Source organism: Pinus tabuliformis, chromosome 8 (assembly GCF_031772625.1).
Source record: "Pinus tabuliformis cultivar Carrire ecotype Pingquan chromosome 8, CPIR1, whole genome shotgun sequence".
NCBI classification, from domain to species: Eukaryota; Viridiplantae; Streptophyta; class Pinopsida; order Pinales; family Pinaceae; genus Pinus; species Pinus tabuliformis.
Genome location: NC_142294.1, coordinates 81,423,099 through 81,447,611, shown reverse-complemented (window position 1 = coordinate 81,447,611; position 24,513 = coordinate 81,423,099).

Sequence of the window (24,513 nt, the reverse complement as noted above, 5' to 3'; positions counted from 1 at the left end):
TGGATTTTTCTTCAATCGACAGCAAACAACCACTGACAACCACTAGTATAACCAACATATTATGCCATTTTATTTCTAATCCCTGAGTTGGTCATATGTCCCCTCACCAATCTGTCGAGAGAATGTGTCTGAGGTGGGAAATCTAATATTAAGGATAAGTTTTTCATTGTGCAATTTGGTGCTTATGCTTGTTTCTCCTTGGGAACTTTGAACATGGATTGTTGGGTGACTTGGAAGAAGGAATGGCTTTGACTGTAGTTTTGTTCCCTCACCTTAAATGGGGGGTTAATCCTCAATCCTATTCCCATGGGATCTCCCCTAATGGCTTATAGCTTCAAGAAGGGCACTACTTAGAAAACCTCGATTTTGGTAGCTTCATATTGGGAATCATCCCTTCGGTGAAAGTCCATAAAGAGAAGGGGACCTTTATTAAAGCAACAATCGGTCATTATGTCATTGTTTTCAGTTAGTCTAGTAGTTTCCCCTTAGGTTTTCCCTTCCTTAGGGCCCTGCTAGATTGTGTTCTAATAGGAAACATTCCACTGATATACTACCCTAGGAGGATGTCATTTATTGTATCATGTTCCAACTATCATCCAACAAATTTTACAATTATAATGTACAACATTTTTCATTGAATAAATATGGAAAATAAGGGTATGTTTCCCTACTCTATGTTGCAAGAAATGCAAATTGACACATAAACATAACAATAACCAACTAACTCATTCAAAGTGAACTATTAATAGCCCATTCTCCATCCAGATAAGAAATTTGGTCCACTTTTTGTCTTGTAACATGTCCTTTTAAAAGTTTGTTAGATGGTAACCATGTTTTTCCTCCTGTCAAAACATGGCACACGGACTAGTTAAACTAATTATTATGCAACAATTTACTTTTTCTAGGAAACAAAAAAAAAATACCATTCAAATACTAAATATACTTACAATGATACAAATAAAGGTTTGTAGACCTTTCTAGCCACTGTTATGCGTGGCAATTTCTTTTGCAAGCCTAGCCATGGAGGCTTTGCCCTGAAACATATACTAATTGAACTTAAATAAGAACAGATAAATTATTAAAATCGCTTAAGAAATTTTATATAATCTTATGAGTAAATTCAAATAATTCGTTACTCTTCTCACCAGACGTCCTCCATTCATCCAACTTCTCATACCTTTTAACAAGTTCTTTCCATACTTTTGTACCTACATCAATTGGCCTTCTTTTGAGCCTTTTATCGGGTGGGATTTTTTTGATCTTCTTTATTTGATTGCACCTAAATCTCTTGCGATTCTGAGACATTTGTAGTTTAACATTTTTTATGGACCAACCTACACCAAACTTAGTCTCCATGTCGTGAATTATTGCTTTATTTAGGTGCAATGGTATATTTGAGAAAGGAAAATGGAGATGGTCTTTGAATCGTTGAAGACATGAAACTTCAACCTATTCAAAAAAAAATTCCCATAATTGATCTACAAAGTTTTCCTGAAACCATGTCGCATTCTATCCTTATATCATGGCTACTAATGCAAGATTCATAATGTGGTGTGCAAGAAGATATTTATGTCCTAGGAGTGGATTGGGCATTGGAAGTATCTGTTTAATTTTCCAAATTCCTAGTGGTTATGAGTAATGACTTCCTCCTTGATCTTCTCCTCAATCTAGGAGTGGTTGGGGAATCAATTGATTCCTTTTGACCTGTTTAACGTGGTTCCAATGTTGTAGTGATTTTAGTTAATATTTTTTCTATGTATCTAGCAAGCATTTTCAGTTCCACACTATCAAGTTTGTTAATCGCCTCTATCCCCAATATCGAAGCCAAGGCCTCTTTCTCCTTGTCAGTCTCATGTCCATAGATATTTAAAATAAAATTAAAAAGAAAAGAAATAATTTTAATAATTACACCTCTATAAGCCCACAATGAATTACCTCATTTTGTCCATTGTCTGCTCCATTTGCTCTGCTCGAATTTTAAGACTAGGCTAGTAAATCTTGTTCGGAGAGGCGATCCAAGGCAAATAACATGCAAAGTAAGAGATCAGATAGCATGAAAGGAAGGAAAATAGCATGCATGAAGGGAAATAGTTCAAGCCAAGGTAATAAATCCAACCATCACATACACATAATCTACCTAAATTTTGAGTACACCTTTATGATAATCAAACCATTATGCACCAATACATGAATATATATCCCACAATATAACCCTAAATATGCCCGCTATTCACGGAACCGACAATCCCCTTACCAAAAAGGGAGAAAAATACAAATACAATGTCAGCTCTGTTTGAATTCTTAAGTTTACTCTGTAGCTCCAATTTCCAGACCAAAAAGGGAGAAAAATAAAAATCCTCTATAAGCTCCATATAAATCCCTAAGATTCTTTAACACCATTGGAGATCATCAAAATTCGTCAATTCCTTTATATTATTTGAATTTCCGCTATGAATCCAAGTAAAAGAAGGCAATATCAAAATAGTCCATTCACAACAAAATAGGTAGATTTCGAAGATCCCAGGCCTATTCTTTTCTTTCCCGGTTCTACACCTATCAATGGTGCAAAAAAATCTCATAGGAGAAAGAAAGAGTGATTTTTATTTTTTATTTATTTTTTAGTTCAATAGTTGACACGTATTTAATTTTGAGGTTTTAATTTGCGGAAATTTTAAAATTTTGATTCGCCCAACGCCAACTTTAGCACTAAATCAGGTGAAATAATGTGATCATGTTGGGGCGTCAAAGTCGGTGAAAATGGCACCTAGTCTAGTGTCATAAAATTATTTTTTCCATAAAAATATAGACATAAAAATGTTACAATAATATAACTTTATTCTCAAATAAAATTAAAGATTAATAGATTACATTGAGTAGAATAACCATAATTTCAATAATCTACTACATTTATTATACAATAATTTAATTAGCTCTAGATTGCATAAACTAGGTTATAAATGAGGAACAAAAAAAAATTGATATACACAGTAGTGGTAAAGTGTGTTACATTGGGAAAAAAAATGCTAATCTCAATTAATATTTATGTTGTAAGGACAAATTATACTCTATCAAAAATATAGTCTACCAATAATTCTATCCCTACACTTATTGTTTTGATTGTTGATAATTGGGTTTGATTGGTGTACTAAAGAATACTATCACTATTGTGTATTACAAGTGTTATCACCCAAAAAATGATCAACTAACCATGTCTTACTAGGTTGATCGAAATACACCATGTAGGATGAGTTTTTCCCATATTGAAACCTACTTTCACCTTAGTAAATAATTTAGTGAACTATTTTCCTAAATTATTTCTCATTAAAATCCAAAAAAACCCATGAGAATAATTAAATAAATCATTATTTATTTATTATTCTCTCAAAATAATTATTAAATCATTATTTAATGATTGTTTCTAACCATTTTTTATTAAACCACTTTGGAATAATCAAATAAATCATTATTTATTTATTATTCCATATTTATCCCCCATTTCTCTCATGAAATAATTATTAAATCATTATTTAATAATTATTTCTAATTCATATTTGACTTAATCACCATAAGTAATTAATACATCTTCTTTTATTATTAATTACTTTAACCACTTTATAAATAAAGATATTTGACGAGTTCGAATATCTTTTTCCTCTAAAAAATTATAATAAAATATTCATAACACCTAAATTTTGATTTAGTGTATAATATTTTATTATTCTCTAAATCTTAATCCATCTTAATATTTTGTTATATATATATATATATATATATATATATATATATATATATATATATATATATATATATATATATATATATATATATATATATATATATATATCTATAGATATAGATATATATATGTTTTCTCCCCATTCTTCCTCATGACCATTTTCATCGTCCTCGCTATCATCCTGTGACATTTGTGCTCCCATATTAAGTTCAAGCCTCCATTACCACTATCTTTTGTCCATATCCTACAATCATAGAGAGAGAGAAACCTGAATCTACAACTGAAGCACATGGCCTCAAAAGGACCCATCCCACAGAGGGGTATTTCCAGACCCGAGTCTACTTGATTGTCCTGATCAGGTGTAAAAAATTAATTTTCTTAATAAACTAAAGATTTCTTTTATCATATTTTCATTGGGTTGTTACATTGTTATCTTGTTTTTGCATGTATCTTTTGATTTACATCATTTGTCGCAGGATTTTAACACTTGTTTTGTAGGTTTAAATACATTGACAACCACTTATGTTGTTAGGGTTGCTTGTCACCAACAACTTAAGTGAAGCATTTTGGTACACTTGCTAAGAATTTTCACACTAACAAATGGCAACTCCACTTGTGTAGCAATTCAAAATCCCTAGCAATTGTTGTTTCAACAATTTTCAATATCTTTCCATATTTCTTCTTTCTCTCAATTCTATCTATATTTTTAGATTTATGCTCTTTTCTGGAAAATTCTTTCTTTTGTTGGGTTTCTATGTCTTTTTTTCATATCCCAGGTACCATCTGCACACGAGAGGACACAATATGTAGCAGATCTATTGAGTGGAACCTTCGGGGGGAGGATGCACTTTTTTGAAAAATAATTTTGACCTGGGTCTCACTTTTTGGCTCTTTTTCTACAACTGGTTCCACTAAAAATGTCAGTACCTCCAACCTCCTACTTTTTCAGAATTTTTCAAAATTTTCAGAATTTGCCAAGAGTTTTGCCCGAGTGTCGGGAATGGGTTTATTCATAGTTCTTGTTCACCCCTAGGACTAGAGACTCTCAATATTTTTTCGAATTTTGAGGAAAGAAAAATCTCCCTAGGTTTTAGAGTACACCTCTCCCATTTAGGATAAAAGTTAACTTGAGGAGTCTAGTTTGTAGAACTATCATCCATTGTTTTCCAGCACTACTGTCAATTTTTTCAGCCCTTCTTAGGCCATATTTACATCACCTTGTTTCCCTTAAATACTTGTGTTACTTTCATTCTCTAGGATCCCCTTGATCATCCTTCTTCTTGCAACTTGTTTTCTATTATTTTCCAGCACTTTGCTTTCTGTATTTTGCTAGTGTTTATGTAATTTCTATAGATTGTTTCCTTAAGATCCAAGTCCATTTAGGAATTATATCTTTTGGTCATTTTTTTGAGTTTCTTTTTTGGACATCACTTTTCTTGTTGCGTCATCGACTTTTTGGCGCTAGGGAATTGTGTGCTTGAACTTGTTGTTATTTTATTGTTCGTTTTCAGTATTACTTATAGTTTATGCACTTTATTTTTCAGAAATATTTTCATCATAAACCATGCTCAATTAACTCATCCACTGACACATTATTCATACACTCACACCCTAAGAGAGTGTGAGCTTGGTTACAATCACCAAGCCAAAACTTGAAACAGTCCACATTAATAATCACTTAAGTCACATAGATTAAGCCAAATTGGGCAATAGGGAAAAACAATCTTGTAATTAGATTTAGGGTCACTGGGATAGGATTCCACAAACCCCCATCGATCACTTACATTGAGAAATAGTAATTTGTCCTTGTAGGGAGCTAGAAATCCTTCATAATCCCACAGTCAAAATCAGAGCACGCTAGAAACCCGATTCAAAGGAGGTTAGGCTTAGGTATCATTGTGATAAAATATCGATGAGGCTAGCCAACACATTCATCTATAGATCCACATTATTGACCGATTACCAAGAAGCTAAATAATCAAGTTCCCCCATGGGATGAAGGTAACCATAGTGGCTAGTCTTAGGAAAACACCCTATAGGGGTAATTCTGGGTAGGAAATCACTCCTCTACCTTACCTTCCCCTAGACAACTCTGATTGTAGGCATCGAACCCCGTCAAGTAGAAAGTCTTTTGGAAGGCCATTTAAAACAATAGAACTAGGACTTGTTTGAGGATTTAGATCACCTTTAGGCTCAAGGTCATTTTTATTTGATAGAAAATGTTTTCTTGGATTAGAGTAGCATATCATTATAGTTAGTTTACACTTTGTACCACTGCACTAGCTGTTTTCTTGTTATTCGTTACTCTCTTCCTTATTCCTCATCCTTTAGCCTTCATAGTCATTATTTTTTCCTAACACCATTGCATCCCCTAGGAATTTATCATGGAGACTTTGTGGCCTTCACCCCCCCAGTTTCCTTTTGTACATCCTCTCACCCCTTCTCGTTGAGTTAGGATCCATCCACCCAGTCCTCCATTGAGTCCACATATTGATTCTAGTTCTTCTGATTCTTGTAGCTCTTCCTTAGATTCACCATCCTCCCAACCCCACACGGCTAGCGTGTTAGCACTAATGCAGGTGGTGGAAACTAAGGTGCTAACACTAGTCCTAGCCAGGGTAACCCTCAAGGGGGTAATATCAGAACCTCTTTAGGTATGGTCACTAATAAACCTCTACTTCCCGACATGGATGGATTGAGCCTCCCTGACTTAAGCTAGCTCATCCATGATACCTTTATTCATGACCAAAATTGGCATTTGATGGCAACCAAACTTCCCTTATACATCCCCATGTTTTAAGGGAATCCTGTAGAATATCCTACCAATCAAATTTGCTCTTTCCACATGTGGTGCTCATCCAACTCTAATATGGAGGACTCCATTCATCTTCATCTCTCCCAATGTACTCCTAATAGAGATGTTGCCAAGTGGTATGTTGACCAACCACATGCCTATCATTCCACCTTTGTGAGTCTTTCCAATGCCTTCCTATCATATTTCCAATTACCTATTTGGTATGACACAGCAAATAAACGTTTTACTTCCTTCTGTTAAGGTTCTACCACTCACCTTTTTGATCATGTATAGGAATGGAGGAAAAGGAGGAGCCTTTGTAAAGCTCCTGAGTTTGAGGTTCATTTTTATATGTTTAGTTTTTTAGAAATATCCTAGCCTCCATAGGTAAAAATGTAGCCTCACACTTCCCTCAAACTAAGGAAGTATCTCTCCAGTTATCACTAAAATATGATCTGATCTACACACAACGAGGTTATGTTTATATTGTCCTTCCTGATCTCTCTAGGCTTGGTGCTGCTTCTATGCTGGAGGCATCTCATGTCATTCAACATATCGTTGGATCCATATCTCACCCTCACCCATCTCTTTATTCTCAACCTCCTATGAGTTATGGTTAACCTCAAGGGGGGAAGTTCCACCTACACTTATCCTCCTCCTAAACCTTTGTGTGTCAACCCTTACCAAGGTACAAGCACATATTACACATTTTCCCATTCACATCAGTCGAGTTCAGGGTTAGCTATTGCTCAATTTGGTTACCAAAATGTTACTGTGAACCCTTATTATCCATTTGCACCACCTAGTGCTCCAACCCCAATGACACAAGCACCTCAACTTCTATGCTTAAACCTCCTCTATCACAACAACAACTACCTCCATCGAGTGAAGTATAAGCTCAGAAGAGTGCTCCCACTGTCCCCAACCCTAAGGGAAGGAACAAGGGGAAGGGTAACTAGAATCAACCATCTCATGGTAATTAAGGCAACCAAGTGTTGGCTTGATGGGGCCTGACCCAAGTTCGGAGTTAATTAGCCAAACAAATCCTTGTACTACTAGCCCTTTAGGTAATAGCCCACGGAAAGCGGAATGAGGTCTCACTTGAAGTAGTATGGGGGATGTTAGAACCAAGTTTCCAAGGGGTATACTTAGTCCAACTAGGAATAGCTTCGTGCAGGTCACTCCGAGAAGTTCCCTAACATGTGAGGCCTCCTCGCTCTGTCTCGATCACCTTCGTGCAACCCTTAATTAGGGGCTGAGGTGATTTCGTGCTGCTAAGGTAGCGATTTGTGCTCTTTCTCTGAGTTCTACTGCACATCTTACTTATCCTCTTATAACTGTTAGTTAACTTTTCTTAAACCGATACTTAAGTTATCTTCGCTTGTTCAACACATTCATATAAGTTTGCGCAAAAAATAAATAGTAACTTGCAATTTATATCCAATATACTTTAATGCATAAAAGAGGAAAAACGTTGCACAGAATGATAAGAACCTTTCTTTATTATTTCTCAATCGATTACAAACTCGACTCACCCTATGCACTTAGCTACAGGGGTCCGCGCACTCAACTACAGACTACTAGGCCTCTGCGTACTCAGCTGCAAAGCCTTCTCCTATCTTACAACCCAAGACACAACTTTACACTTCAATCAAGACTCAATGCTTCATCTTCTCTTAGATTCTTTGATCTAATAAGTTGTCTCTACAACTTAGAGCCTCGCTCTATTTATACAATCCCATGGTCCGCGGACCATGGGTAGAACTCTCAAGTTGACATTACATTACAAAAGTAAGGGTGGACAACCCTGTGACTCAATTACAACTTTGCCCTCTGCACCCACACTTCACGGAGTCTTTACATCAAACGTTGTCAAAACTATGGCTTTAAGCCCCAAAACTTGCCTTGGGGGATCCCATGCCTAACAGGTCCCCAACACAAACATCATGACTCACCCTCGATTCACTCTGTCGGTGCGGAGATCTTCACGCAGAGACCTCCCAACTCTGTTGGGAACGCTACAAGCTCAGCAACGCACTGAGTGGCTTCCTATTGTATCTCCTAGACGCGTTGTTAAGAGACTGTGGTATCTGAACTGCTTCCCTGTATTTGCTCCTATGTCCCCTACATCTGTGTGAGATTTCCTTCAATTGATGTTGTGATAATGAAGGCTTCATCAATCCATGGTTGGAAGCATGCCTTGAACACTGCTTCTTTATGCCGCACCGCGTCTACCTGCTCCTTAAGTGCCTTGGCCTGTTGCATCCCTATGAGCCTCTGTGTAAGGGCCATTGTTATAGACATTTTTGGGCACTACAACCCCAAGAATGAAATGTCCATAAACCAAGGTCTCCTAAGTCCCTAAAAGTGTTGTTCTAACCCCTAAAGGAACAAGGTCAACAGATTACAGCTTCTCCCAGAAGTTCTCCATGAAAAACTACTCAGAATTGGTCAAAACAGGATCATTTCAGCTGCTCTATAGGCCAAGTGTGTTGCATCTCACCTAAATACACTATGTGGGTGCATTGCATTTCAAAAAGCCCTTCTATGGGGTGCAATGGGCGAGAAATGATAAATGGCAGTGTCATTCTGCGACGTGGAGAGGCAATGGAAGCTTCCAGAAACTTCTCCTGTGACACTTACCTCTCTGAATTCGACCAAGGATGAGTAATAGATCATCAATCTCCAATTGGAAGCAAGAACTATCAGAGAGAAGACACTAATCAAATCACAAGCTGACTCATCTCCCTTACAGATATCTATATATGGATCCCTCATCCCAGAGATCCAGAGGCTGGAATTTTGCATATTGTAAGGAATTGTTGTTGGTTTCTTGAGAAAAACATCAGATTGTTGGGTGATCTAAGCTTTGTATGAGGTGAAGAGGGGCTTCCTTTCTGAGAGGTTGATGTTGGGTCAAAACAACTGGTTGTAACTCCTCTTGGCTCTTTCTTGTTTATCAATAAAAGCTATTCAAGTTTTCCTCCATACTTTTGTGTCATTCATGTTTGCTGCGTTTGTATGGTCAATTTACATCTGATCCTAAATTGTTTATGATTATAGATCCATGTCTTTGTATAGTGCTATGCTACCGCAATCTTACAGGTACTCTGTGAAGTTGGGCGTACAAAGGAACAAGTAGCCAAAGACTATCAAGGAAGAGAGGAATCAAACCAGGAGATTAGCGCAAGACAGAGGTTGGTCTTATTTGTTCCTCTCTATCTATAATTCATAAAGGAAAAACGAAAGTAGCTTTACTATGTTTGTTTCTAAGGCAGCTGTCACACCTTAGTGGGATAAGCAGTTCTGAGTAGACACTTTTCCCTGTAACAACATGGCGACTCCACTAGGGACGAATTAGTTTGTTTGTTTATCTTCCTTGTTGTCTATTTCATAAACTTACAGGTAGCATTCGAACTGCATTTTCCATAGCAAATGCAAAGTAGATAAATGTTATTTCAGTCCATCTATGGGATCTGTTTATGATTTAAACAACTGATTCACAAACTCTCTGATTTCCCTTGTGATAGCTCTTAGATCCTCCTTAGATCTACCCCTGATTGTTGAGTTACTGATTGCCTTTTGCTCGGCCAAAACCCATGAACTGAACTGCAAACTGCAAACTGTGACCCGGAACCCAAACAGAGTCTCGTTTCTGGCCCAGCGCAAGTACTATTCTGAGAATCTGAAATTGAGCGCACTTCCTGAGTGTAGAAGGTGCGCTGCATTTCAAATTCCCTATGTTACAAGTGCGCTAATCAGGCTAGGCTTTGTGCAGTTTTGGTTTCTGTGATATATTCTTTCCAGTTCTATTCCTGAATTTTGCTGCCTGTGATCAGTATATGTCTGTTTGAAACCCCTTTTCCTTGCTGTTATTCCGCCTCCTTTGTACAAAAGAACTGTAAATGTTTTTGTGTGTTTGTTGAGTCATTTTCAGTTCTCCTTTGCAAAAGTAGTGTAATTGTACTGTCGTCCTTTGATTTGAAACTGTCGCAAGTGTCGATTTCAATCATAGGAAAGAGTTTGATTGCTGTTGATAGTCGATTATCCTGTTACTGTTGTTTTTGGTCTGAATTTGTAATTTTTCTAGTGTCAAAACAAGTATTCATTTCAAAATCGTAAGGTGTTGTAATCATCTCCATTTTTGATTTCGAAAAGAAACTTGTTGATATTTGTTGCTTGAAAAGAAATTCAGATTTGTGCATCAACTTTATTCTTATCATTCATATACTAAGAAAGTCGAAAACAAATACATGCATGTGCATTTGCATTTAGACAGTCTGATTGGTTTGATTTAGGAAAGTGAATTTAGAGTGTGCTCTTCGCTCTCTGTGAAAGAATTCTGTCTTTCTTTCCTTAGTAGCTAGGATTTTCATTGCACAAAGAAGATAAAAAGATTGTTTATCATCTTAGATTGCATTTTAGGAATTACATCTACATCTCGCGGTGATCCTGAAAGGCAAACTTCATAAACAAGATCAACCATAAAATAAATTCAATGAATCTAACAACGCTTTGGAACTTAACGCACAACATTTAGAAATCTAGGCTAGAGACGTATTCCGGCATTGTAAAGCTTGGTAACTGTTGTTCTTACTGATGGTTGGGTGATTCCTCCACTTTGAGACGATAAGTGCTAGTACAGACTTGTGCTCCCACGTACCGTCAAGTATATTTTGGGAGACCCCAATAGGCTTAATCCTTTATCCATAGGAAGCCGTGTCTGCCGCCCTATCGATCGCAATGCATTGAACACAGCACTCGGGAAGATTGACTGCCGTACCGTAAAAAGTATTCTGCAGTTTTGCGATTGGTTTGGTAATCCCTCTACCTAGATTTCCAGAGCAGTCCCTTTCGTTTCTTTTCAGACTCTTTAACAGAAAAGGTCCATCTGAGCACTTGTCACTTTAGGCTCATTAAAAATCGAAGCAGACTAGAGTCATATTTTGTTTTTTCTCGACTCTTAAAAATTGAAAAAGCAAGTTGTGTCAAAGCGTCTAAAATTCATTTAATTTGGAAACATACTTCCCCTTTATTTTTAGTTGATCGATTAATCTGCAATCGTGGAAGAAAATCAATTGAAACCTCGTCGTTCGCGGAGGCTTACGAGTCAACCGTCTTTGTCTCCAAAATCGAAGCTAGTACGAACAAAGCGAACTCGTTTAACCGGTTCCAAATCTCCTGTTAAAGTTAGAACAAGTGTTCCAACAACATCAGAGACTTCGGTTACTCCAAACATTTCTGGAATCCCTACCTCTACAGAAGAAGTTCAGCAGCCACAGAAGGACGGTAATACTGATCCTAGTCTGAGGGTAAACACTTGTGTTACCGAACCAGTTCCATTTACAATCGGCTCGGAGAGTCTTGCTCCTCAAACATTTGTCGCTGCCGATTCCATACCTTCTTCGACACCAGAAATATTCTACGGACCTGACGGTCTACCCCTTCCACCTGGTCTGATTGCTATAGAAGAGATTGTGGAAGATCCTCCAACTAGTACTCCATCGCGATTTGGAGTCGGGATCACTCTGTATCCTTCTTCGTAAGAAGTTAGTCTACCGCCAGCGGAAGCTCTTGTAGAATCGCTAGGTAATCTTTTGGATAGACTAGAAATGTCTGAACAACTGTCAACATCTAGGACTGTGTCGTCTGACACAGCGACGGTAGAACCCCCTGCTATCACTCCAATAATGTTCGTCGGTATACCATCTGTCCCAACTAGCTCTCAATCGCTAGAAGGAGCCCACTCAGGGGCCATTTCGACAGTATGGTCTGTTCCTATTTGTTCATCCAGAATAATATCCGGGAACTCTTATGTTGAGTCTCAACAAATTGATCCATTTGGAGGTCAATTTGGGCAGTCTGGCCCTCAAGGGAAAACCATTCCCTTGAGTTCTGGATTACCACCGTATGGGGGGTAGTATACCCTTTCATTATCCCCTCATGGGGGACAACCATACAGGAGTTCACAACAAAATTCGGGTTATGCTGGAATTACTTCAAGCGGTTGGGTACCGATACTACCTCAACAACCAAGAGTTGTATATTCGATGCAACAATGCTTACCTATGTCAAATATAGCAACTACGCTAGCTATTGTGATGGTGTTGCAAGTTCAAGCGCTGCCTGTTGTATGCCAACCTCAAGTTTCTCAGATTGTAATGCAACAGCCACTTGACCCTGCGACTCAACCACAATTGCCGACTGGTGGAATGACACAAGTTCAGACGGGTACAATTACCCCTAATCTTGGTCAAACAGTTAGTATCGGGCAACAGCACATGGCTTCACAACCATGGCTAGTACAATACCAACAACCGCAATTCCAACAAGTATACGAAGGTTCTGAGCAACAAATCTTTGCAAATAGTGGGCAGCCGTTTATTCAAAACAGTCAAACTCAACCATTTTACAATGGTCATGCCCACCAACCTTACCAAAGTTACCAGCATCAAATGCATTATGCCGGTATGCAAAGACCAACTGCTCAAGCAATCCCATCTTATCCTGGGTATGCTTCACCTAACCTAAATCAACAGTTACCCTTCGTGGAAACTTTAGAGTTACCTGATTTAAATTGGTTAACAAATGATCCAATCTCTTACGCCCCTTGGTGGCCAGCGATTCTGCATAAACTTCCATCAGATATTCCTAAATTTAATGGAAATCTGGGTGAAGATCCGTCGAATCATGTGATGACCTTTCATCTATGGTGTTCATCAAACACCCTAAACGATGATTCGATTAGGCTTTGCCTTTTAAGAGGACGTTGACTGGTTCGGCAGCAAAATGGTACATTGAATTTCCTAGAGCTTCATTCGACAACTTCAGTACCTTAGCCACAACCTTTTTAACCCATTTTCAATTACCAATAAGGTACGAAATGGGAACGGAACTCCTTACCAACTTCAAACAAACGACGGCCACTCACATATCTGATCATATACATGAGTGGTGACGTTGTCGTAGAATGGTAAAAATGTATGTTCCCGATCAGCTCTTAGCTGAATGGTTTATCAAGTCATTACTACCTTCCATCACGGAAGATGTGGCAAAGGGGGGAGTCATAATAGAAGAGCAAGTTATTGTTCGTGCACAATATTTGGACTTGATTTACACTCAGTCCGGCATGCTCTACGATAAAATACCTGACGCCCCTAGACCAGAATTCTCAGTGCCTCCTCCTCCTAAATCAAACAATGAATCTCACGCCGGTGATGGCATGATTGGGGCAACAAACACGAAATTGACAAAGGCTACATCCAAAAAGGCCCATAAGATTTCAGGTCAAAATGCAAAAGATGAACTTCTTGCCTCGGAAGTAAATGCCGTATCAACAGATAAAGGCAAAGAAACCAAGCAACCAGGGGGCAAGAAGAAAGGCAAAGGGAATAAGGAGAAACAGGAAGAATCATCTCCTGAAAAATCTTTTGCAAACCCTCTTGGAAATAGGAAACAAAAATTTCCATGCATGATATGCGATGAGGATCATCGGACACTAGATTGTCCACACAGAGCTGAGCTTAAAAAATTCTTCAAGAATTCAAAAACCTTTGCAATGTTAACTGATCCGTTTCCAAATCCAGGAACAAATCTGGTTGACAGTGGAAATGCTTCCCCGTCTCAAGTGCTAATATTGTCGGTTTCAAAACAGAAAAATGATGCTTTGATATCGACAAGGAACAAAGATTATGGGAATCCACAGTTGTCGAACAACAAGGATAAAGATCAACCTAGTAGTTCGACAACAACTTCAACAGAAGTTTCGCCGCCCATCATTCTTGAACTGACAATAAAACCGCCAAAGGGAGTAGTACACAAATCGACATTTAATCCTCGTGCTAGAGCAGCACAGCATTATAATATAGTGGAATATTTGGCCCAATCGCCATTCGCTATGTCGACTCTTGAAGTACTACAAAATTGCCCATCCTAAAAGTAAGCTTTATTATCGGCCATTGGTGCGATAGACCCAAAGGATTCCAATCTTGTATCCTTTGATCATAAAGGATACGATCCTCAATTACCAGCTCAACTAGCTTTCCTTGTTCAAGTGAAATCCCTCAACAAAACTGTTCATCGAACAATTATTAATGAGGGGGCATCTACATGTATTATGTCGATGAGTTGTTGGAAAACTTTAGGATCTCCAATCTTGTCGCGATCTTCGACAACATTGAAAGCATTTGACGGACAAACATATACCCCATATGGTATTCTAAGTAACTTGAAGGTTGAACTAGGAGGAAAAACAATAGAAATAGATGTTGAAGTAATCGACGGAAATCTCGAATACAACATCCTACTAGGAAGACCATGGATATATGCTATGGCTACCGTTGTGTCGACCTATTTTAGGAAGATTGCATTTCCCTTTCAAGGAGGGATTACAATCGTCGATCAACAAAACTTCATCCCCAATGGTTCTCAAGTTACAGGAAGCATTCCTATGATCCATGGAAGCCCCCATTCGCTTCAAAATATCGGAGTAGGCCTACTAAAAGACCCTATATTAATGGGAACTTTTGCACTTCCACCTCCAATCAATTTGGCGGAAGTAGCATCAGTAGGAACCTGCAACATGATATCTTCTAAACAGATCTCAGAAAACGATATCGACATGGATCATGCAATGGTTTTGCCTCCAAGCCCGACAGAAATATTGTAGCAATCAATGTTCCTAGCCTGGGTGGCAAACCCAAATCAACGCTCATCGAGTGTTTGGATAGATAGGTCTAAAGAATATGGCACCCCTTCAGATCCTTGGTCGAGAGTGCATGACACCGACGAAGGAATTGTTCAATCAATGGTAATTGAAGGGGCACCATGGGATGACTACCACCATCGTTCCCTTCTTCCAGATTGTGGAGAAGATACTCCTGATGACCTTTATCATCCTTCAATTTTTGATTTTCTATCAAATACTGTAAACACAGTGGATTCCGAGCGAAACTTGTCCAACATTGAAGAGACTATCGCCATAAATATCTCAACCAAAACAGATGTTGTAGAGGATATTTATGTTGGCAAATGTTGTTCTCCTTCAGAACTGGAAATATATAACGCTCTTTTTCGCGAATTCAGAGATGTCTTTGCTTGGTCATATAGTGAAATTCCAGGCATTGACTCGAGTATCATTGAACACGAAATTAGGATGTATCCAGATGTCAAACCAGTACGACAACGGCTACGGTAGGTGCACCCCAAGAAAGCCGCTGCCATTAAGGCAGAAGTTGAGAAACTTCTCCATGTTGGTTTCATTTACCCGGTTCCTCTAACTGATTGGGTATCGAATATTGTCCCTATTATGAAAAAACAAGGAACAATTAGAGTGTGCGTTGATTATAGGGATGTAAATCAAGCTTGTCCAAAAGACAACTACCCTACACCCTTCATCGACCAGATAATTGATGAATGCGCCAGATGCGAAATCTTTTCATTCATGGATGGATTCTCCGGGTATAATCAAATAAATATCTACCCACAGGACCAGTCAAAGACTGCATTTATTTTTCCATGGGGCACATTCGCATATCGAAAATTACCCTTTGGTTTAAAGAACGCAGGGGCGACGTTTCAGAGGGCAATGAATTATTCCTTCCATGACATCAAAAACATCGTTCAACCATACCTCGACGACCTTTCAGCTCATTCGCGAAAGCGGACTGATCACCCGCAGCATTTAAGAGCAATATTTCTACGTTGCCGACACTACAAGATACGACTCAATCCATACAAATGTGTATTTTGTGTCAGTTCTGGTCGTTTACTTGACTTTGTAGTCTCAAAGGATGGGATTCGTCTCGACCCATGTAAGGTTCAGGCAATCATAAATTTGCCTCCACCTTCGAATTTGCTTCAGATTCAGAAACTCCAAGGGAAAGCAAACTTTATGAGGAGGTTCATTCCAAATTACGCCGAACTTGCTAAAGGTTATACACGTCTTTTGAAAAAGGAAGTACCCTTTGTATGGGATCAGGTTGTGCAAGCTTCCTTTGATGCTTTAAAAGAATCCCTAATGAAAGCATCATTAATGTACGCTCCTGATTATCAAAAAGATTTTAACCTGTATCTGGCTACAGCGGATACGACCATCGCAATGGTTTTAGTTCAAGAAGACAATGGAATTGAACATCCTATATATTATTTAAGTAAGAACTTGAATGATACAGAAATCAAATATTCTTATGTTGAAAAGCTAGCGCTCGCAGCTGTTCAAGCAATACAGAGATTTCGACACTATGTCCTCTTTCGAAAAACTACCATTCTATCAGATTGCAACCCCATGACTTATATATTGTCGTGACAGTTGCTGGGGGAAAAATATTCAAAATGGATAGCAATCCTACAAGAGTTTGATCTGGAATTTGTAAAATCCAAGTCAAAGAAAGCTCTGGTTTTCGCAGAATTATTATGCGATCTCCCATCGTCGTCCAACGATGAAACATCCGAACAAATGATCGTGGACGAAAGTTTGTTTCTGATATCTTCAAGCAATGAGTGGTATCGGGATATAATGATTTATCTCCAAACCCAAAAATATAGGCCAAATACCTCTCGCTCCGAACAAAAACGTATTCGATACCAAGCAAAAGATTACATGATCGTTGGTGATACACTTTACCGTCATGGTATCGATACAATTCTGAGAAGGTGCCTCACACATGAGGAGGCCGAAAAAGTCCTGAATGATTTCCATTCAGGCGTGTGTGGGGGGCATCAATCTGGTTATGCTACAGCACAAAAAATCTTACGAGTAGGATACTTCTAGCCAACAATGTTTAAAGATTTCATAAACGCAGTCAGAAGTTGCCATGCTTGTGTAATTTTCGATAGCAAAACCAGAAGACCACCCGCACCTCTGCAGCCAATAGTTGTTGTCGGGCCATTCGCCAAATGGGGCATCGATTTCATGACATGTAACCCCACCTCGACCGGGGGGCATCGGTATATCATAGTCGCAGTTGACTATTTTACCAAATGGGCCGAGGCGATGCCTACATTAGATAATACTGGTGAAACAACTGCCCTCTTCTTTTTCAATCATGTAGTCGCCAGATTCGGCGTACCACAAGCTATAGTCACAGATCATGGATCACATTTTCGCAGTCACATGATGGTCGAATTAGCTACCAAACTAGGGTTGTCTCACGACAGCTCTACTCCATACTATCCGCAAGCCAACGGACAAGTTGAAGCAATCAACAAGGTCCTGAAGCGCATGCTGCAAAGGATGATTGGAGTTCAGAAAAGAAGATGGCACCTAATCCTGTACTCAGCTTTGTGGGCTTACCGAAAAACGGTAAGGAATGCAATCGGGTTTACACCTTTCCAACTGGTATATGGCCTGGAAGCATTCTTACCAATCTAGTGCGAAATCTCGTCCCTCAAACTCGCAATTGATCTCCTCCCTGGAACTTCAGAAGAAGAAGCTCGTTTCTTATAACTAATCCAATTGGACGAAACCCGTCGTGATGCCACTTTAGCTAATGAAGCCCATAAGAAATGAGTTAAAGCGCAGTTCGACAAAAATGTCAAACCTCGTGTCTTCTTAGAAGGTGACTTGGTCTTGCTTTATGACTAAGAATCCGATAAATTGGGAGCAGGTAAATTTAAGCTTTATGGATGGGCCCCTATATTGTTAAGCGAGTGTTAGCAAAAGGAGCCTACGAGTTAATGGATTATGACGGAATTCCACTAGCGCAACCTCGTAACGGGTTGTACCTCAAGCGTTACTATGCGTAATTCAGTATGGTAACCTGTATGCTTTTGTTATGTTTTTGTTTTCACTAAAGTGTTTATTTTGGTCAAGTAATCCACTTTTTACATTTATTGTAGATGTCAAACCTATTAGAGTCATGCGTTGGATATACCGACGAAGCGAGTCGTAGTTCGCGAAACCTATCTTCCACGGCCTAGGCCATTTTTGATCCAAGCGGCGAGTTAGTAAGTTTCAGAGGAGTATGTATTGGTCGATCAACGAATAACATCGCTGAATATAGCGCGTTGATAGAACTTCTCTCTGATGCCATCACACATGGTATACACCGACTGATTGTCAGGCTAGACTCACAACTCGTCATACTACAACTCACTGGTATCTACTCTGTTCGAAATCCAGCTATTTATCGCATGTTCCTAAGGGTTAAGATTTTGGAAAGGCAATTTGATTTTATTCAATATCAGCATATTTCCAGAAACTTAAACTCATTAACTGACTCATTGGCAAATTATGTGTTAGATAGACATTTGCAACATTTATAAAAAGAAGCATACCATCAATGTTCGCATTTGGATCATGTAACTTAACCAAAATAAAACTCCAAAAATCAAAAATATATATAACTGTTTATGGTTTACACATAATGTTCTGTAACCAAGACAAAATTGGTCAAATGACCAAAAAACTCAAAATGCTAGGGGGTACCCTAGTCTAATGATGCTCATGATAGCAAGTCACAGCCTGTGCGATCATGCGTAAGAGTCGAGTCCATCATCTTGGCACACCAGTAGTATGCCGCTGAAACCTCAAGGGCAGCTCGTCAGTCCTCACATCTGGAATACCAAGAGTGAGGCCCTCAACCTGCTCCTGTAATGCTGTGAGAGTCTCGGCCACATCGAGGTCACGAAGGATAGCCCTTCCAACAGCCTCTCCTGCTGGGGCGGCAGCTGGCACTCTCAGGCATACTACCAGTCGAACAGGACCAACATCTGCATGAACACATGAGTTTGATTAAGTCTTGATAGAATAAAGCACAAGGACATTATAAATGAAAAATGATAAACAGGAATATGGTCAAAGAATTTACCAATGGCACCCCACTGTTCGCCAGCCGATAGTACTAAATCTGGGTCACCCCGGAAGTCCATACCAGCGTATGGGTACTCGGAATAAACCATCTCCTGACGATCAAACTACCCGAAGAAGGTATTAGAAAATGAAATCTGAGACTGACCAGCATGCCTAGACATATGTTCAACCCATCTCTGCATACATGGTTCAGTAGGTAAAGGTAAATCGAGTGCAATATACTGCGGCTGCATCAGTGGTATCTTTTCCAAGGCAAAGGCGATCAAAATAGAACCATACCCAAAGTTCTTCAACCTCCCACTCTTTACCTTGGTCAACTGTTCTTTCATCACAAGAAGTACTGCGTGGCACCAGTTGAACACCTTCGGTTGGAGGCATTCCAAGGCATACTGCATATAAGATCGGTTGGCTACATGAAGAGCCGCACCACCAGCCATCCTACCAAAAGTAAATAGAATAGTCCTGAGGGACCTGCCAGTGACATCACGGATGATGATCTTGCCATCTTTACTCAGCTGAGATCCCTCTTTGCAATACCGGCGAACATAATTTCTCACAGATTCACCTCCTCGAGCCGAACCTGATAAAGAGATGGGGGCACCCCGCCTCGACAAGCCAATCAAGAAATAGATGTCTGCTACAGTCAAGGGGATGGATTTCCCCCTGATCTAGAACACCTGGTTGGTAGGATCCCAAGCATCGAGCAAATACTGCAGTAAGTTGATCTGTTGTCTCATGCTAGAAATGTGGAAAAACTTCAGCAAGCCACAGTTCCACAATGCATTCACTGTAACCAGATCATGTAGGGCAAGCATGTCCTCTTCTTCATGCTCATGTTCTCGCCATGTAATAGTCATCTTACTCCAAAGATCTCTGAAAAACAAACAAGAGAAGAGTTAGATCTTGATTTTGGTAAGAAACACGCAAAATTTCCATCAAAAGCTGTGCATAAAATTCCTTCTTTGCGCCCATCGCACCTACAGTAGTGCTCTAGGTGCATTGCATGTTAGATGGCTAGTGGACAGGCCAACATCCAATGCACTTGTCGACACACAAAGGGTGCGCTGGAGGCAGAACGAGTTTTTCAAACCCCAGAGGCTTAGAAAAACCAGGAATCAAGCTCAGAATGCAAAATGGAAAGCATGAAATGAAAGAGCTCAAGTTTAGCTCCTACCTGGTCCAGACAGCATTGAGAATCGTCCACAGAATCTCCCGAAATCAGCTGATGAAAATCAAAGGGGGAAAGCACCTCCAAAGCTCCAACAAACCAAAGTTCAAATGAAATGGTAAAATGAGAGGTAAAAGCACTTTTTCATTACTTTTTACGTAGTTCAAAGTAAAATATTAGTGTTCTAACTCATTTTTCAAGCATATATTGTTTATTTCTGACCATTTTGATGAAGCAATTGAAAATACACTACAATCTTTGAAAGAACAGAGTTATTTATGGTAAAGTAAAAAAGAGACCATTTAATCGAGCAATTTTAGCGCGGACTTCATGCTCGTTAAAAAATAAACATAAGCAATGAGCACATGTTCCTCCAGAGTTTAAGCTCATTGAAAAATGAAGCAATTTCCGGTAAATAACCATCGTGAATGTAATACTTCAGACTTTAAAACCTTGGTTGTGTTTTCACCGTCACCTCCACTTTTTCATTGGCCGATCATTCACCACCATTTGATTGTTTACCCATTTTGAGGAATAGCTGCAAAGAGTGATCTCACTAGCCATCCTTGTAACACTGCCGTGATTGGAAAATTCCAAACCTTACCTGGAATCAGTTGCTACCCATTTTATCACTCGTTCCTTAAAAGAAGAGTCTCCTTTAAGCTCTTTTCAATTGACTCATAAAATATGAAAAGATTGCCGAGCCATTGGCCTCTCCAACTCGTTAAAGGGACCGGAAGTGCTATCCCTCCTCTAAATTTTAATCTTTTTGGACCTGAGGGATTATTACACAAAAAGATCGAGTGCTTGTTTTGTTCGGCTCGTTAAAAATATTGAAAATTCATCCCTTCTGTATTGTTTTATACTTTTTCGGACTTAAGGGATTAGATGACGAAAAATGAATTTTGGAGTTCCCTTTACGTTCCTTTTCAGACTCTCTAAAATTGAAAAGGACCGAGTTATCTTTGTCGTTAAAATCGTTAAAATTTTTATAGCGACAAACTTGTCTATAGACGAGAACGAGTTTCACTATCGCTAGGCTCGTTAAAACATAGCGATGGGTTTGCCTGAAGGGAAAATTATAAACAAGCATATGTTATCCTCCTCAAGCTTGATAAAAATAAAGAGGTACTGGTCACCAATGACTGGGGAAAATTGGGAAGAAAACTTGAAGAAACTTTGTTGGTAGCAAGTCGCTCTTGAACATGACACTTTCACTCCACATCCAAGTCGGGTTGGGTTGTTTCATTCACCGGTCACATCACCATGGTCCCATCATACCATCCACATTTGGGGTTAATGCTACCAATCCATCACGTCAGTGTCGCTGATATGTTCAAGAGAAGTCATTCAGAGAATTCACCTGTGTCTCACCCACTACAATACATTTATACTCCATTCTTTCATGACCGCCACCCTGAACCTTATATCACCAGATCGTTTTCACCTCCATTAAAGTCATTTACTCCGTTCCGTGTCATTGATGTGGGATTCATTAAGGCCCTCCTATGACGGATCACTTCTTGTCGACATCAGCTCATTATCCACGAAGTCGATCTAGGAACACCCCATTCAGTACTTTGAAGCTTGCATGCCTCAATGGCAAGTTTCTCACTTCCGGCGACAGGTTTACATCAATGACCTTCGACCGTAAGATTTTGCGTGGTGTTCGACACCAAGTCCTTTATTCACACCACGTGAATTGTACTGCAGTACCTTGAGGGTCATTATCACTATCGATGATTCCTCTCGCGCTTGTTAACAGCTTATATTATTGGCTGGTAATCAAGCGATGTCATTCCATGTTCGACCTCAGAACATCTCTCACATGGATAGACTTGTACTTTGAGTGAAGATCGAACGAGATTGAAGACCCCGGATCTAGTTTCATCCATCCGGGCTACGATATATATTTAGGAAAATAAATACATCAAATGTACATCATTGCTGCACAGATAATCATCCAATCAAAGGGATGATGGCTCTATCAGAATCATCAGTCTACACTCAGACGATTGTCTATCTTATGTACATGAAAATGAATTTATAAATATGAGCATGGGAATGCCCGCCTCAGCTAGATCATGAAAATATTATGAAGATAATGTATTGTATTGTATCTTATTACAGGTCTCCTCCCAGCTTGAAAGAACTTCAGATCCTCATAATAAAGCATTTCACCCGACATCAAAAGATTAACGACCTCATGCTTTAGGGGGCAACTGTTATAGACATTTTTGGGCACTACAACCCCAAGCATGAAATGTCCATAAACTAAGGGCTCCTAAGTCCCTAAAAGTGTTGTTCTAACCCCTAAAGGAACAAGGTCAACAGATTACAGCTTCTCCCAGAAGTTCTCCATGAAAAACTGCTCAGAATTGGTCAAAACAGGATCATTTCAGCTACTCCACAGGCCAAGTGCGTTGCATCTCACCTAAATACACTGTGTGGGTGCGTTGCATTTCAAAAAGCCCTTCTATGGGGTGCGATGGGCGAGAAATGACAAATGGCAGTGTCATTCCGCGACGTGGAGAGGCAATGGAAGCTTCTAGAAACTTCTCCTGTGATACTTTCCTCTCTGAATTCGACGAAGGATGAGTAATAGATCATCAATCTCCAAGTGGAAGCAAGAACTATCAGAGAGAAGACACTAATCAAATCACAAGCTGGCTCATCTCCCTTATAGATATCTATATATGGATCCCTCATCCCAGAGATCCAGAGGCTGGAATTTTGCATATTGTAAGGAATTGCTGTTGGTTTCTTGAGACAAACATCAAATTGTTGGGTGATCTAAGCTTTGTATGAGGTGAAGAGGGGCTTCCTTGCTGAGAGGTTGATGTTGGGTCAGAACAACTGGTTGTAACTCCTCTTGGCTCTTTCTTGTTTATCAATAAAATCTATTCAAGTTTTCCTCCATACTTTTGTGTCATTCATGTTTGCTGCGTTTGTATGGTCAATTTACATCTGATCCTAAATTGTTTATGATTATAGATCCATGTCTTTGTATAGTGCTATGCTACCGCGATCTTACAGGTACTTTGTGAAGTTGGGCGTACAAAGGAACAAGTAGCGAAAGACTATCAAGGAAGAGAGGAATCAAACCAGGAGATTAGCACAAGACAGAGGTTGGTCTTCTTTGTTCCTCTCTATCTATAATTCATAAAGGAAAAACGAAAGTAGCTTTACTCTGTTTGTTTCTAAGGCAGCTGTCACACCTTAGTGGGATAAGCAGTTCTGAGTAGACACTTTTCCCTATAACAACCATCATCTTCGCAATCCCTCTTATGTCATCATATTGTTGCTGCATCTCATGTGCCTCTGTCTCCAAGAGTTGTATGTTCGTGTCCTCCTGCAGAGCGGTGAGAATCTCGAATGATTCTTCCAACATTTTGGTGTAGTCCCTCACTACATTTCTGATCTCTTCTATGCCCATTGTGATGGTGCTGGTGCGTTGTTCCCTCACCTCTAGAGGATTTTAAGGTTGCGCCTTCAACCATAGCTCTGTTATCTAGAGGTTCAACTCCAGTTGAACATTGGTCATCTTGCCTCGTGCCTCACACACCCCTGTTTCTAACCTCTAAATGCACGCCTCTGCTGAAATGGCCAACTCAGGGACCATCTGGCAGGATTCTTCAAGTACCTACACTATCTGCCTATTCCAGGACACGACCTTGGCGCGATGCAAGCTCAACTACTCAGGTGGGTGCTCAAACAATGCTCTCAACAAGTCTAGGTTTAGAAGTCTTTGGATGCACAATAGCTCAATTCTCAAATGACCAAGTATTGTTTGCGAGGCAGCCCTTTGTAATTTATAACTCCTTTTGAATTCGAATTCGACCATTCCCCCCAAATCCGGTCCATTAATACTCCCTTGGTGGCAGATTTTTCGAAATCTAGCCCATAAAACTCGCCTTAAATGCCTGTCACCTACTCCATTTTGTCTCAAACCACGTATCACATCGTGAATAGTGATTATAATGGTTACTTTCCAGCCAACCCAC